The following is a 16,944-nucleotide window of genomic DNA, read 5'->3' as shown; positions in this document are numbered from 1 at the left end:
ATTATGGATTGAACTTTCACAGTATCATGTTAGACCCGCTCGACATCCATTGCTTACCTCCTCTCCAAGGTTCTCATAGTCATCATTGTCACCGACGTCCCACTGGGTCATCATTGTCACCGATGTCCCACTGGGTGTGAGTTTTCCTTGCCCTTATGTGGGCCTACCGAGGATGTCGTAGTGGTTTGTGCAGCCCTTTGAGACACTAGTGATTTAGGGCTATATAAGTAAACATTGATTGATTGATTGATTGATATATAAATATATATGTATATATATATATATATATATATATATATATATATATATATATATATATATATATATATATATATATACGTATATACTGTGTATATATATATATATATATATATATATATATATATATATATATATGTATATATATATATAGATAGATAGATAGATATATATATAGTACTTTATTGATTCCTTCAGGAGAGTTCCTTCAGGAAAATTAAAATTCCAGCAGCAGTGTACAGAGTTGAGATCAATTTAAAGAAAAAAGTAAAAAGTAAATAATGGGGGTTTAAAAGGAAACAAAATAGAGAAATATTACAAAAAGAATAAAAACAATGGGAATAACAATATAACAGTAAAATAAGAATATAACAAGACAAAGTAGGCAGTAGTGACCATGTTATGAAAACGTATTGCACTGTTAATGTTTTGCATCCCCTGTCATCCTAATACCCCCCGTCCCCCGTCCCAGAGAGGAGTTGTACAGTCTAATGGCGTGTGGGACAAAGGAGTTCTGGAGTCTATTAGTCCTGCACTTGGGATGAAGCAGTCTAGCATATATATATATATATATATATATATATATATATATATATATATATATATATATATATATATATATATATATATATATATATATATATATATATATATATATATATATATATATATATATATGTATATATATATATATATATATATACATATATACCCACCCATTTTCTACCGCTTATTCCCTTTGGGGTCGTGGGGGGCGCTGGTGCCTATCTCAGCTACAATCGGGCGGATGGCGGGGTACACCCTGGACAAGTCGCCATCTCAACTCTTAGCGTTGAGTTGCAAAAAGTTAGCGGACATCCATTTTTTAATTTCATTCAGACACGCCTACAGCTGACTACAATTGGTGTGTTGGTCAGCTTTAGTTGCATGTAGAGTTGGGTTTCATCAGCATAACAGTGAAAGCGAACACCGTATTGGCGCATGATGCCACCTATGTAGCATGTAGATGCTGAAGAGTGCAGGGCCAAGAACCGAAGAAGAGTAGTGTGAGTATATACTGTCCCCCTCTGTCACTGCACACTGTCATGACAATGTGTGACACTTGTTGACTGACTTTTGTCCTAGTTGTGACCACTTAAAATAGATAAATACCCTAACATGCCAAATAGACCAAATAAATCATTGGGTGTGTCATATTTTGGGCTCTTGAGTTTGTATGGATAATTCTACGCCTTTCTGCTGTTATGTGTAACCCAGCGAGCTATTGTCTAACAGAAGAAGCTTTTCAATGGTGCGAAAGGGATTTTCGAGGGCCTCACACACTCACACTAACAGGTGGGTCAGTTATTATAAGGTTGACCAGATCATCAACAGAGGCAAAGTATTTTTGGTAATCACTGTGGTTATTGCTTGTTTAAATGAAAAAAATACACTGACACAAACCAGTGATCCCTGTAAACTTTACTTGCCAAGCTGAAAGATAAATCAAACCCAAGAACGCCCTCTGCTGGATCACACTGCACATTACACAGCAGTGCAGTCTGAATATGATGGCTGACATTTGACTGCTAAAGTAGGCTACACAAATTGCTTCATTTTCTCTTGCTCCAGATGCTTTTTCATTTTAATCCCTCCGTGCGGTTTGATCCCTCATGAACTCGTGTCAGCTGACCGCTTTTATTATACTCTGACCTCAGCTGGTCTAGGGATGTCTGTCTTACTGTGGCCGTGTTTATATTATAACTTGGCTCATTTTTTCCCATGCAGTCACACACTGGTGACGTCTTCATTCAAGTGGAATGTGTCTCTATTGACTCAGTGGTCAGAGCATCAAGTACACCCAGCCTACATATCTTCTCCCCTTTAACAGTTCACAGTGTGCTGAGTCTGTTGCACTAAAGTTCATCTCATTTTGGAAGGAATATCCTATCTATATGAAACAGGTTTTATAATTAAAACCAGATAAAGTGTGGGATTTTTCTAGCAGGAAATCATGTAAATATAAGTGATCTGTGATGGGCATAGCTAGGTTGGTAGAGCGGCCCGCCAGCAACTTCAGGGTTGCAGGTTCAATCCCCGCTTCCGCTATCCTAGTCACTGCCGTTGTGTCCTTGGGCAAGACACTTTACCCACCTGCTCCCAGTGCCACCCACACTGGTTTAAATGTAACGGGTAATGTCATTACCCGTCTGGAATGGATTTATGTTGCCGTAAATTAGGTTGAGATGGAGAGGTAATTGTTTTTTAAACTTTATAAAGTTGAACTCATGACGCGATAAATTAAATGATGCGGACACATTTGTCACTGGATACTTTCTAGTGAGCTTCTGCTTTGGATACTTTGTATGTGTAAGTAATGAGCTACTTTAATTATTCAATACTTGTTTGTGTTGACAAATGGGTTAGGTCTAACCTCTTAAGGCCCAAGCTGTTTTTTTTTTTTTTTATTTCTCTTTGCTATTTGGGCTTATTGGACCCTAATTAGAATAAAAAGTAAGAATCATATTTTGATATGATGTACTTATGTCCATAAATACACGTATGTGTACTTCATGTTTAGTGACATGCTAATTCTTATTTTTACACTGGTTTTTCCAAATTCCATTGTATGTTATACTCTTCTGACGACACCAGATAGCAGTATAAGTGTCCACATAAGCGGCTTTAAGACCCCAATTCAGTCGTGTACACAATTTTGGAAATCAGAGCTAAAAGGTGCTGTCCACCAGTGACGTGCTGTCAGGGGAGGCAAGTGAGGCAGTGCCTCACCTGCCACCAGGTGGCTTAACCATGAGATGTTCCAAAACAAAGTAATAAAATAAAATACCTTTTAATATTTATCTTTTGGTTTATGCTTTCTATGTGATTTTGGTGTGGTTCCTTAATATTTTGATCATTTTCAGGGTCAAAATCGCAGAAATTCGATGTTTCCTGATCAAAACAATGCAGCAGATGAGAAGTGAGGCAGACACAGGTGGTGCCTCCACGGCTACACACAGTGTGTATTGAGCGTGTGCGTGCTAGGGGGCGCATGCTTGTTGCCACGTGGAAAAGGCAGGCCATGAGGCAGCAAGTACCCCTGCCTCAAGGTAGGGGGTGATATATTTTCAACATGCAATTTAATGCCTCAGCAGTACTCTCACTCACCACATTGGGAAAGTGGGGGCGCTCAAGCTAGCAGACACAGGTCTCTCCAGCGGAAGCCAGCATTTTTTAAATTTTATTTTATTTTTTTAACTGTATTTATAAAAAACATTACATTTTTATTAGAGTAAGCCAGCGTTTGTGGGTGTTTTTTGTCGGATGCAAAAATATTGTTTAATTTCTTGGAATGAAATTGAATTAAATGAATGTTTCTGCCAATATGGAGGATTATATACTGTATCCAAGATGAAATACTTCTCTAAACTGGACTTTAAGACAAAATGAATGCAATCATACAAAGTATGTTTTCATGGAGAATAGCTATTGCTGCTTCAAATACAGAAAGGTAAGATACACTCACAATACTTGATTTATTTTGTTAAAAACAAATGGGACCAAAAAGTATTTAATAACAACTTTATCAAATACTTTTTGGACCCATTTATCATATCATAATATCATTATGATAACGTTTTTATGAAAGCAAATAACTCCCTTTTTTTTCCTGTAACTCTAATGTGCAACCTAAATCAACAATGACTAAAGCGGCACATATGAATTTAAGTAAAAAAACAAAAAATTGCTGTCGACGCATGTAGCCACTAAGCCTTTAGAGTTTAAGACTGTAATATTGTTCAATTAAGGACACTTGGGTGTGCATCTATACCTTAAATGGCGATTCGGTGTGCATCTAGATCAGGGGTCACCAACCTTTTTGAAACCAAGAGCTACTTCTTGGGTACTGATTAATGCGAAGGGCTACCAGTTTGATACACACTTAAATAAATTGCCAGAAATAGCCAATTTGCTCAATTTACCTTTAATAAATAAATCTATATATACATAAAAAAATGGGTATTTCTGTCTGTCATTCCATCGTACATTTTTTTTCCTTTTACGGAAGGTTTTTTGTAAAGAATAAATGATGAAAAAACACTTAATTGAACGGTTTAAGAGAGGAGAAAACAGGAAAAAAATGAAAATTTAATTTTGAAACATTGTTTATCTTCAATTTTGACTCTTTGAAATTCAAAATCAGCCGAAAAAAAGAAGAGAAAAACTAGCTAATTAGAATCTTTTTGAAAAATTGTAAAAAATAATTTATGGAACATCATTAGTAATTTTTCCTGATTAAGATTAATCTTAGAATTTTGATGACATGTTTTAAATAGGTTAAAATCCAATCTGCACTTTGTTCGAATATATAACAAATTGGACCAAGCTATATTTCTAACAAAGACAAATCATTATTTCTTCTAGATTTTCCAGAACAAAAATTTTAAAAGAAATTCAAAAGACTTTTAAATAAGATTTAAATTTCATTGTACAGATTTTGTAGATTTGCCAGAATAATTGTTTTGAATTTTAATCATAATAATTTTGAAGAAATATATCACAAATATTCTTCGTCGAAAAAACAGAAGTGTGTTGACGCCAGTGTCTCAGGGAAGTCGACGGCAGCTTTATGGGCGGCACAAGCTCAGCTGATCTCCGGTAAGAAGCGACTTTTTACCACAATTTTCTCACTGAAACCTGCTGGTTGACATTCGGTTGGGATCCATGTTTGCTGTGATCCATAGTAAAGTTTCACCTCTGTGAATTTTAAACAAGGAATCACCGAATCACATTTACTAGGATAATTCTGGGAAATCCCTTATCTTTCTATTGTGTTGCTAGTGTTGTAGTGAGATTAACAGTACCTGATAGTCGGAGGTGTGTGTTCAGGGGTGTGTTAAAGTGCAGTGTCTCAGGGAAGTTGACGGAAGCTTTATGCGCGGCACAAGCTCAGCTGATCTCCGGTAAGAAGCGACTTTTTAACCACAATTTTCTCAGTGTAACCTGCTGGTTGACATTTGGTTGGGATCCATGTTTGCTTGACCGTGCTCTGATCCATAGTAAAGTTTCACCTCTGTGAATTTTAAACAAGGAATCACTGTGTGTTTGTGTGGCTAAAGGCTAAAGTTTCCCAACTCCATCTTTCTACTTTGACTTCTCCAATATTAATTGAACAAATTGCAAAAGATTCAGCAACACAGATGTCCAAAATACTGTGTAATTATGCAGTTAAAGCAGACAACTTTTAGCTGTGTGTGTGTGCAGCGCTCATATTTCCTAACAGCCCGTGACGTCAAGCGTACACGTCATCATTACCCGGCGTTTTCAAGAAGAACTCCTGGGAAATTTAAAATTGCAATTTAGTAAATTAAAAAGGCCGTATTGGCATGTGTTGCAATGTTAATATTTCATCATTGATATATAAACTATCAGACTGCGTGGTGGGTAGTAGTGGGTTTCAGTAGGCCTTTAATTCTATTTTTTGTAAATGTTTTTTTCTTTGTTGAGTATCTTGTCTTTAAGTGTGGTTTGGTCTCCAATAAGTGAACTGATGGTGTGTGTTGGGGTGGAGTTGGTGCTACATACATGTGAGTCTTGTAAATTTGGAAAACATTCAATAAACATTGCAACATTGCTTTTATTACTTCCACCTTTGGACTGCTTGTCAGTGAAGTATCTAGTACCTACCTTTCATATGTGATAAAACATGGCACGCCCTATGTTTTATTCACATATGGTGAAAGCTGTGAAATGTTTTAATGTTTTAATAGTAATGTGCAAACCTCAGTGTGTAACCACACTACTGCTGGGAATTTGTGTTTGCTGTGGGGAAAGATAGTGTGCTCTGAGAACCCTCTTGATGCAGCACAACAGAGTGACAAAGTGCTCAATGTGTATTCTCCTGAGTTTAATTCACCCAGGATTTTTTTTCATGCAGGATTCCGGATTAGCTCCAGTAATAATGCCTGCCATGTTCAGGCCTTGCTTTAGTTGTGTTGCAGCAACAGCAGCAGCAGCCATGTGAGCCAGGAAGGAAACTCCCTCAACGTCATGTGTTCATCAGGCGAAATGAACATTGCAGGAAACAGAGCGGTTCACACGTGTCATTTGGGGTCCGGTTACAACAAATTTTAGTTTGCAAATCTATTACGGTTTGTTTGGTCATGTGTTAACGCAGTGCAACGAATCCAGTATCTTACCAAATTGTTCACTTGTTTTTTGTGGTTATTTTATTTAGTGCTATTTCCTACAATCAATCAAGGTTTACTTATATAGCCCGTAACCACAAATGTCTCAAAGTGCTGCACAAGCCACGACGATATCTTCGGCTTAGATCCCAAATCAGGGCAAGAAAAAACTCAACCCAATGGGAACGACAAAAAACCTTGGGAGGGACCGTATCTGTGGGGACCCCCACCCTTGGGTGACCAGTGCAATGGATGTCGAGTGGATAGGGTCAAACATGTGAGAGTCCAGTCCATAGTGGGGCCAGCAGGGGATTCTCTTGCATGTAGACAAGTGGGTGCTCCGAGACGTCACCAACTGATGCATCAGGAGTGGTCCATCCCGGGTCCCGACTTTATAATGTGAAAGTCCAGTCCAGGGGTCACCAAACTTTTTGAAACCAAGAGCTACTTGTTGGGTACTGATTAATGCGAAGGGCTACCAGTTTGATACACACTTAAATAAATTTTCAGAAATAGCCAATTTGCTCAATTTACCTTTAATATATAAATCTATATATATATATATATATTTAAAAAAAAAGGGTATTTCTGTCTGTCATTCCATCGTACATTTTTTTTCCTTCTACGGAAGGTTTTTCGTAGAGAATAAATGATGAAAAAAAAACTTAATTGAGGAGAAAACACAAAAAAAAGGAAAATTAAATTTTGCAACACAGTTTATCTTCAATTTCAACTCTTTAAAATTCAAAATTAAACCGAAAAAAATTTTAAGAGAAAAACTAGCTAATAAGAATCTTTTTGAAAAAATTAAATAAATAATTCATGGAACGTCATTATTTAATTTTTCCTGATTAAGATTAATTTTAGAATTTTGATGACATGTTTTAAATAGGTTAAAATCAAATCTGCAATTTGTTAGAATATATAACAAATTGGACCAAACTATATTTCTAACAAAGACAAATCATTATTTCTTGTAGATTTTCCAGAACAAAAAATTTTAAATAAAATTTCAAAGACTTTGAAAGAAGATTTAAATTTGATTCTACAGATTTTCTAGATTTGCCAGAATATCTTTTGGGAATTTTAATCATAATAAGTTTGAAGAAATATTTCACAGATATTCTTTGTCGAAAAAACAGAAGCTAAAAAAAAGAAAATACTTAAACATTTATTTAAATTGTCAGGAAAGAGGAGGAAGGAATTTAAAAGGTGAAAAGGTATATGTGTTTAAAAATCCTAAAATCATTTTTAAGGTTGTAGTTTTTCTCTAAAATTGTCTTTCTGAAAGTTATAAGAAGCAAAGTAGGAAAATAAATGAATTTATTTAAACAAGTGACGACCAAGTATTTATATATATATATATATATATATATATATATATATATATATATATATATATATATATATATATATATATATAAAAGTTTGGACACACCTTCTAATTCACAACAGAACTGATGGTCCCAAGCAATAAATTCCACTAATCAACCCTGCCACACCTGTGAAGTAAAAACCATTTCAGGTGACTACTTCTTGAAGCTCATCAAGAGAATGCTAAGAGTGTGCAAAGCAGTAATCAGAGCAAAGAAGAATCTAGAATATAAAACATGTTTCAGTTACAGTATTTGACCAATTTTTGTTAAGTACATAACTCCACGTGTTCATTCATATTTTGTATTCCTTCAGTGACAATCTACAATGTAAATAGTCATGAAAATAAAAAAAACACATCGAATGAGAAGGTGTGTCTAACTAATTGTGGCTATTTTAAAGAAACTATAATACAAAACATGTTTTCGGTTATTTCACCTTTTTTTTGTTAAGTACATAACTCCACATGTGTTCATTCATAGTTTGGATGCCTTCAGTGACAATCTACAATGTAAATAGTCATGAAAATAAAAAAAACACATCGAATGAGAAGGTGTGTCTAACTAATTGTGGCTATTTTAAAGAAACTATAATATAAAACATGTTTTCGGTTATTTCACCTTTTTTTGTTAAGTACATAACTCTGCATGTGTTCATTCATAGTTTGGATGCCTTCAGTGACAATCTACAATGTAAATAGTCATGAAAATAAAGAAAATGCATCGAATAAATGGATTGTATTGTATAACGCTTTTCTACCTTGAAGGTATTCAAAGCGCTTTGACACTACTTCCACATTTACCCATTCACACACACATTCACACACTGATGGAGCGAGCTGCCATCCAAGGCGCTAACGAGCACCCATCAGGAGCAAGGGTGAAGTGTGTTGCTCAAGGACAGAACGGACATGACGAGGTTGGTACTTGGTGGGGATTGAACCCGGGACCCACGGGTTGCGCACGGGCACTCTTCCACTGCGCCACGCCCCGCGTTCGAAGATGTGTCCAACTAATTGTGGCTATTTTGAAGAAACTAGAGTATAAAACATGTTTTCAGTTATTTCACATTTTTTTGTTAAGTACATAACTCCACATGTATTCATTCATAGTTTTGATGCCGTCAGTGACAATCTACAATGTAAATAGTCATGAAAATAAAGAAAACACAGTGAATAGAATAAAATAGAATAGAAAGTACTTTATTGATTCCAGGGGGAAATTCAGCACCACAGTTCGCTCACAATTAACAATAATAATAATAAATAATATAGAAAATATATTAAGTATTATATATAATATATGAATAATATAAATATATTTTACATTTAAGTGCAGTCAAGAAGGAACATATGCATTATACAGTCTGATGGCTGTCTGTATGAAGGACCTCCTGTGTCGTTCCGTGTTACATTTTGGGAGTCTGAGCATTCCACTGAACATGCTCATTCTCTCCGCAAGGTCCGAGTGTAGTGGGTGGGAGGTGTTGTCCATAATGGCTAGGAGTTTTGCTAGACCTCTCCTCTCTGACACCACCGCTAGAGAGTCCAGCTCCACTCCCACCACGTTACTGGCCTTCTCTACCAACTTGTCCAGTCTGTTTGCGTCCCTCACTCTCAGAATGAGAATGTGTGTCCAAAATGTTGGCCTGTACTGTGTTCTTATATATATATATATATATATATATATATATATATATATATATATATATATGCATATTCCCTTTGGGGTTGCGCCTAGTACCCGCCCTATCGCGTACACCCTGGACAAGTCCTTACCTCATCGCAGGGCCATGTACAAACCCTGTTTCCATATGAGTTGGGAAATTGTGTTAGATATAAATATAAACAGAATAAAATGTTTTTTGTAAATTATTTTCAACTCATATTCAGTTGAATATGCTACAAAGACAACACATTTGATGTTCAAAATGATAAACATTTTTTTTTTGCAAATGATCATTAACTTTAGAATTTGATACCAGCAACACATGACAAAGAAGTTGGGAAAGGTGGCAATAAATACTAATAAAGTTGAGGAATGCTCATCAAACACTTATATGGAACATCCCACAGGTGTGCAGGCTAATTGTGAACAGTTGTGTGCCATGATTGGATATAAAAGCAGCTTCCATGAAATGTTAATTAATTCACAAACAAGGATGGGGTGAGGGTCACCACTTTGTAAGCAAATTGTCGAACAATTTTAGAACAACATTTCTCAAGGAGCTACTGCAAGGAATTTAGAGATTTTACCATCTACGGTCGGTAAAATCATCAAAAAGTTCAGAGAATCTGGAGAAATCACTGCACGTAAGCGATGATATTATGGACCGTTGATCCCTCAGACGGTACTGTATCAAAAACCGACATCAGTGTGTAAAGGATATCACCACATGGGCTAGGGGACACTACGTAAAACCCCTGTCAGTAATTACAGTTGGTTGCTACATCTGTAATTGCAAGTTAAAACTCTACTATGCAAAGCCAAACCCATTTATCAACAATATCCTGAAACGCCGCCGGCTTGGCTGGGCCCGAGCTCATCTAAGATGAACTGATGCAAAGTGGAAAGGTGTTCTATAGTTTGATGAGTCCACATTTCAAATTATATTTGGAAACAGAGGACGTGGTGTCCTCCAGAACAAATGGGAAAATAACAATTCGGATTGTTATAGGCGCAAAGTTCAAAAGGCAGCATCTGTGATGGTATGAGGTTGTATTAGTGCCCAAGGCATGGGTAACTTACACATCTGTGAAGGCACCATTAATGCTGAAAGGTACATACAGGTTTTGGAACAACATATGTTGTCATCCAAGCAACGTTATCATGGATGCCCCTGCTTATTTCAGCAAGACAAGTGTTACAACAGCGTGGCTTCGTAAAAAAAAGTGTGGGTACTTTCCTGGCCTGCCTGCAGTCCAGACCTGTCTCCCATCGAAAATGTGTGGCGCATTATGAAGCGTAAAATACTACAGCGGCGACCCCGGACTGTTGAACAACTGAAGCTCTACATAAAACAAGAATGGGAAAGAACTAGACTTTCAAAGTTTCAACAATTTGTTTCCTCAGTTCCCAAACGTTTATTGAGTGTTGTTAAAAGAAAAGGTGATGTAAGACAGTGGTAAATATGCCCTTTCCCAACTACTTTGGCACGTGTTGCAGCCATGAAATTCTAAGTTAATTATTATTTGCAAAAAAAAAAAAAAGTTTATGAGTTTGAACATCAAATATCTTGTCTTTGTAGTGCATTCAATTGAATATGGGTTGAAAAGGATTAGCAAATCATTGTATTCCGTTTATATTTACATCTAACACAATTTCCCAACTCATATGGAAACGGGGGTTGTATATATGTATATATATATATATATATATATATATATATATATATATATATATATATATATATATATATATAAAATAATATACAAAAATGTATGTACATACCTACCTACAGTATATGTGTGTGTGTGTATAAATACATAAATAATATTTAAATGTCACTATCTAATTGAAAATGAGCATTTTGTGAGCAAATAAGTTGTGTTGCAAAAAAAATAACACATACTTTTGTTAGAGAATATATGTAAAAGGTGTGAGATAGGAGGAGGAGCTGAGGGTGGGCGGGGCTTCGTGGCTTGGGCCGCCTCTATTTTACCGCACAATGAAGCCTGAGATGGTTTGCCCTGACCCCTCCCCCTTTTGTATGCCACGTGGTATGATCCAGCCCAGTATTTAAATCAGGGAGATTGAAGACTGTGCTGTTCGAGCACTGAAAACCGGCGCGATCCAAGAAACAGCTGAAAGGAACCCAGAGGCAAGAAGAAAAGGCTCTGAGAAGGCGGGGTGGGAACCGGATCAGCACCATAGAAGCTGGCGAGAGGACCTACAAGCAGACAGGAACAAGAGAGGTCGTTGTGGCGCTCGACCAGCTCCTCACTGTTTGCTGTCCGTGCAGCGGGGGAGGGTACAGCTGCCGTCCCAGGCCTAGTTAGATGTCCCAGACTCCCGGCATCCCGCAGGAGCTCAGACCAGGCCACTGCGTCACTAACTGGGAGAGTTGGACTATCAAGACAGGGGAGAGGAGGTACCGTAACTCAGTGTTTCTCAACCTTTTTTGAGAAACACTAAACATATTTTGCCTTGAATAAATCCGGAAGCACACCACCAGCAGAAATAATTAAAAAACGGAACTCAGTTGACAGTGAAAAGTCCTTGTCGCAAGTGTTGGATATGACTTTAAACCATAACTTGCATGCAGCAATATAGCACTTGTCTCAAAGTAGGTGTACTGTCAACATCTGTCACATCACAATGTGACTTCTTGAGTTTTTAGCTGTTTTCCTGTGTGTAGTGCAGGGGTCACCAACTTTTTTGAAACCAAGAGCTACTTCTTGGGTACTGATTAATGCGAAGGGCTACCAGTTTGATACACAAATAAATTGCCAGAAATAGCCAATTTGCTCAGTTTACTCTTAATGAATACATCTAATATATATATATATGTATGTATGTATGTATGTATATGGGTATTTCTGTCTGTCATTCCGTCGTACATTTTTTTTCCTTTTACGGAAGGTTTTTTGTAGAGAATAAATGATGAGAAAAACACTTAATTGAACGGTTTAAAAGAGGAGAAAACAGGAAAAAAATTAAAGTTAAATTTTGAAGCATTGTTTATCTTCAGTTTCGACTCTTTGAAGTTCAAAATCAGCTGAAAAAAGAAGAGAAAAACTAGCTAATTTGAATCTTTTTGAATAAAAAAGAATTTATGGAACATCATTATTAATTTTTCCTGATTAAGATTAATTTTAGAATTTTGATGACATGTTTTAAATAGGTTAAAATCCAATCTGCACTTTGTTAGAATATATAACAAATTGGACCAAGCTATATTTCAAACAAAGACAAATCATCATTTCTTCTAGATTTTCCAAAACAACAATTTTTAAATCAATTCAAAAGACTTTTAAATAAGATTTAAATTTGATTGTACAGATATTCTAGATTTGCCAGAATAATTGTTTTGTATTTTAATCATAATTTTGAAGAAATATTTCACAAATACCCTTTGTCGAAAAAACAGAAGCTAAAATGAAGAATTAAATAAAAATGTATTTATTATTCTTTACAATAAAAAAAAAAATACTTGAACATTGATTTAAATGGTCAGGAAAGAAGAGGAACGAATTTAAAAGGTAAAAAGGTATGTGTTTAAAAATCCTAAAATAATTTTTAAGGTTTTATTTTTTTCTCTAAAATTGTCTTTACACATTTGCTCCACAGTAAGTCTTTGCTGTCATCCAGCATTCTTTGTGGCCAGTTCAATTTTAGTTTTGTCCTACATAGCCTTCCCTAAGCTTCAATGCCTTTTCTTAGGGCCACTCACCTTTTTGTTTATTTTTGGATTATACTCTTAAACACCTTTTTTACCTGTACACTGTCTCCCACTGTTTCCGACATCTGCAAAGCAATTAGCTACCGGCTGCCTCCTACTGATATGGAAGAGTATTACACGGTTACTCTGCCGAGCTCTCGACAGCACCGACACTCAACAACACATAATTTTCAGGCTATAATTGCTGGTTTGCAAAAAATATTTTAAACCCAAAGAGTGAAATTACATAATCTCCCACAGCACACCAAACATTGGTACACTAGTTGAAAAACACTGCCATAACTCAGCACTCATTCATCCCCACTCATACAAGCAGTGTGTTGGGACCTTGAATACACCCGCACAAGTTTCAGCACCTGCTTATCACGCCAAGAAGGTTGCACAAGTGAGGTGTTGGGAAACTCAGCGTGCAATATGCTGACTGTGTGCTTTTTCTCATGGGGAAGGACATATGGACGAGGCGCCTGCGTCAGGCATTTGCTAGGCCGCTCTGTTGCTAAGCTGCAGATCCTCTTGATGGTACTCTTCTTTATTGCAGCGGGCATCTGCTGTAGTATTTCCCAGTGGCTTAATCACAACATGATGAGCACACATGCGGCAAATGAGTGCAAGAACAGCCCAAAAAGGCTGTGAGTTGGCTACACAGTATATTACAAAATTTACCTGAATGTAATGGCGTTGGTGTTTTTGTGTAGAGCAGCTGTTATGTGGTTTTCTGTGGGCATACATGGTATATGACAGACTTTGGTTTGTGGTCTACTGTTCCTCTTAGAGGCTGTCATGTGACCTGTCACCCTACTTCCTTTCTGTTACTAACCAGTGTTCATTTTGACTGCAGTTTTTAACTTGGTTTTTCTCAGTCTTTTAAAGAAAGTGTATTTTATTTATAGTCATATTTTAGTCATCTCAAATAATTTCGTTTTAGTCAACTAAATTCCACTAAATTCCTGTTACCATTTTTAATAAGGTTATTACATTTGCTGTACAACGTAATAAATCAACCCTGAATAACTTAGTGTACTGTCCATGAAAATATGTTTGCATTTTTATGATTATATAAAGAAAAAAATTAGTTGTATTCTATATTTGCTATAACTACAGTTGCCATTTTGGCCACTGTCCCGTAAACAGTACAGTACAGGCTAAACGTTTTAGATTAGATTAGTTTATTTCAAAGGGGACAATGCAATTTCATAAAACACATGGTTAAAAAAGACATAATTGGTTAGAGAGCTAGTTTTAATCTGTAGTCCCTTGGCCATGATGTAAAAAATGCAGTAAAATTACAATTTAAAAGAAAGAGAGAGAAAAAGAAAAAAAAACACACAATACATATCCAATATGATAAAAACACCTTCTCGTTTCAATTTGTTTTCTTTATTTTCATGACTATTTACATTGTAGATTGTCACTGCAGGCATCAAAACTGTGACACCTGTGAAGTGAAAACCCATTCAGGTGACTACCTCTTGAAGCTCATCCAGAGAATGCCAAGAGTGTGCAAAACAGTAATCAGGGTAAACATGTTTTTAGTTCATTCACCTTTTTTTATTACGTCCATAACTCCAAATGTGTTCATTCATAGTTTTGATGCTTTCACTGACAATCTACAATTTGAATAGTCATGAAAATAAAGAAAACCCTGTGTGTGTGTGTGTGTGTGTGTGTGTGTGTGTGTGTGTGTGTGTGTGTGTGTGTGTGTGTGTGTGTGTGTGTGTGTGTGTGTGTGTGTGTGTGTGTGTGTGTGTGTGTGTGTGTGTGTGTGTGTGTGTGTGTGTGTGTGTGTGTGTGTGCGCGTGCGTGCTATACATCTTACTTATCATATTGTCTGGTAAGCTCGGGTCAGCTCACCGCATTATGGTCTACAAAAGTAGTTTTAGTATTTATTGTCGGACATATGGTAAAGTAGGCTGCGTTGCTCCTGATGTACCGTCTTTAGATTAGATTAGATAGTACTTTATTTATTCCGTCAGGAGAGTTCCTTCAGGAAAATTAAAATGTTCAGCACAATCCCATTTAAGTTTAGACAAACATTACAGGGAGACAGAACAGGATCGCTGACGGGTCTGCCGGCTTCCAGCGCCCCTTACAAAAAAGATGAGATACAGGTAAACAAGGGGGGGGGGAATGGGAGAAAAAAATAGAAGATTAAAATAAAATAAAAATTTAGTAGTAACAGTAAGTCAGTACAGTAAGAGTCATTTTGAAATGTTAGCTTTGCCCAACTTACTGTTGCATCAGTGTCCCGAGGGTTAGTCTGCAGACAGCGCTTCAAGTGTGCAGTATTTTTGCTGGAGAAATTGGAACCATAGGGTTTACATGTTTTGTTGTTAGCGCCGCAAAAAGGGAAGTGCGTGAAGACCTATTGTATTGAATCTTGTTTTCCACGTGAAAAATCAGGGTTTACAAAGACCGTAGTTCTGATTGGATCCCCTACCCTCTCCCAGATGCAACTCTGATTGGATATTTTGTCACACAAAATTTAATATGATTGGATTTTTTTTATGCCAACATTTTAATTTGTTGAATAAATTTTCAAATTATTTATTTGTTTTAATCAACGTGATTTTGTTTCCATCAGTTAGCGTCCTAATTTTGTCAAGGGAGAATAGGTCGTTGACTATGACGAAGACGGAAAATTATTGTGAACAAAATTTCAACTGATACTAACAGTTTGCAAACAGCACTTTTCAACAGGCATCATTCATATTTGTTCCTCTACTTTTGACTCAAAGAGGAGGTTTCAATCAATCAATGTTTACTTATATAGCCCCAAATCACTAGTGTCTCAAAGGGCTGCACAAACCACCACGACATCCTCGGTAGGCCCACATAAGGGCAAGGAAAACTCACACCCAGTGGGACATCGGTGACAATAATGACCCAGTGGGACGTCGGTGACAATAATGACTATGACAACCTTAGAGAGGAGGAAAGCAATGGATGTCGAGCGGGTCCAACATGATACTGTGAAAGTTCAATCCACAATGGATCCAACACAGTCGCGAGAGTCCAGTCCAGAGCGGATCCAACACAGCAGCGAGAGTCCCGTTCACAGCGGAGCCAGCAGGAAACCATCCCAAGCGGAGGCGGATCAGCAGCGCAGAGATGTCCCCAGCCGATACACAGGCAAGCAGTACATGGCCACCGGATCGGACCGGACCCCCTCCACAGGGGAGAGTGGGACATAGAAGAAAAAGAAAAGAAACAGCAGATCAACTGGTCTAAAAAGGGAGTCTATTTAAAGGCTAGAGTATACAAATGAGTTTTAAGGTGAGACTTAAATGCTTCTACTGAGGTGGCATCTCGAACTGTTACCGGGAGGGCATTCCAGAGTACTGGAGCCCGAACGGAAAACGTTCTATAGCCCGCAGACTTTTTTTGGGCTTTGGGAATCACTAACAAGCCGGAGTCCTTTGAACGCAGATTTCTTGCCGGGACATATGGTACAATACAATCGGCAAGATAGGATGGAGCTAGACCGTGTAGTATTTTATACGTAAGTAGTAAAACCTTAAAGTCACATCTTAAGTGCACAGGAAGCCAGTGCAGGTGAGCCAGTACAGGCGTAATGTGATCAAACTTTCTTGTTCTTGTCAAAAGTCTAGCAGCCGCATTTTGTACCAACTGTAATCTTTTAATGCTAGACATGGGGAGACCCGAAAATAATACGTTACAGTAGTCGAGGCGAGGCGTAACAAACGCATGGATAATGATCTCAGCGTCTTTAGTGGACAGAATGGAG

At 37.1% G+C, this 16,944-nt stretch overlaps 1 protein-coding gene across 4 annotated transcripts in view; it reads left to right on the top strand.

Annotated features, from left to right (window-relative positions):
• ampd2a (adenosine monophosphate deaminase 2a) overlaps positions 1 to 16,944 on the top strand; it is an 86,169-nt gene that overhangs the window by 27,554 nt on the left and 41,671 nt on the right. Inside the window, exon 1 of one of the 4 annotated variants that reach the window (XM_061922729.1) lies at positions 11,517 to 11,888. The exons of the other annotated variants lie outside the window; for them this stretch is intronic. The gene's annotated coding sequence lies outside the window, so the exon portion shown is untranslated. Of the gene's footprint in view, positions 1 to 11,516; positions 11,889 to 16,944 lie in introns of those variants that run through there. 4 annotated transcript variants of the gene reach the window in all.

Source organism: Nerophis ophidion, linkage group LG16 (assembly GCF_033978795.1).
Source record: "Nerophis ophidion isolate RoL-2023_Sa linkage group LG16, RoL_Noph_v1.0, whole genome shotgun sequence".
NCBI classification, from domain to species: domain Eukaryota; kingdom Metazoa; phylum Chordata; class Actinopteri; order Syngnathiformes; family Syngnathidae; genus Nerophis; species Nerophis ophidion.
The sequence above is the reverse complement of the archived record's forward strand: the minus strand, read 5'-3'. Positions and strand labels throughout refer to the sequence as shown.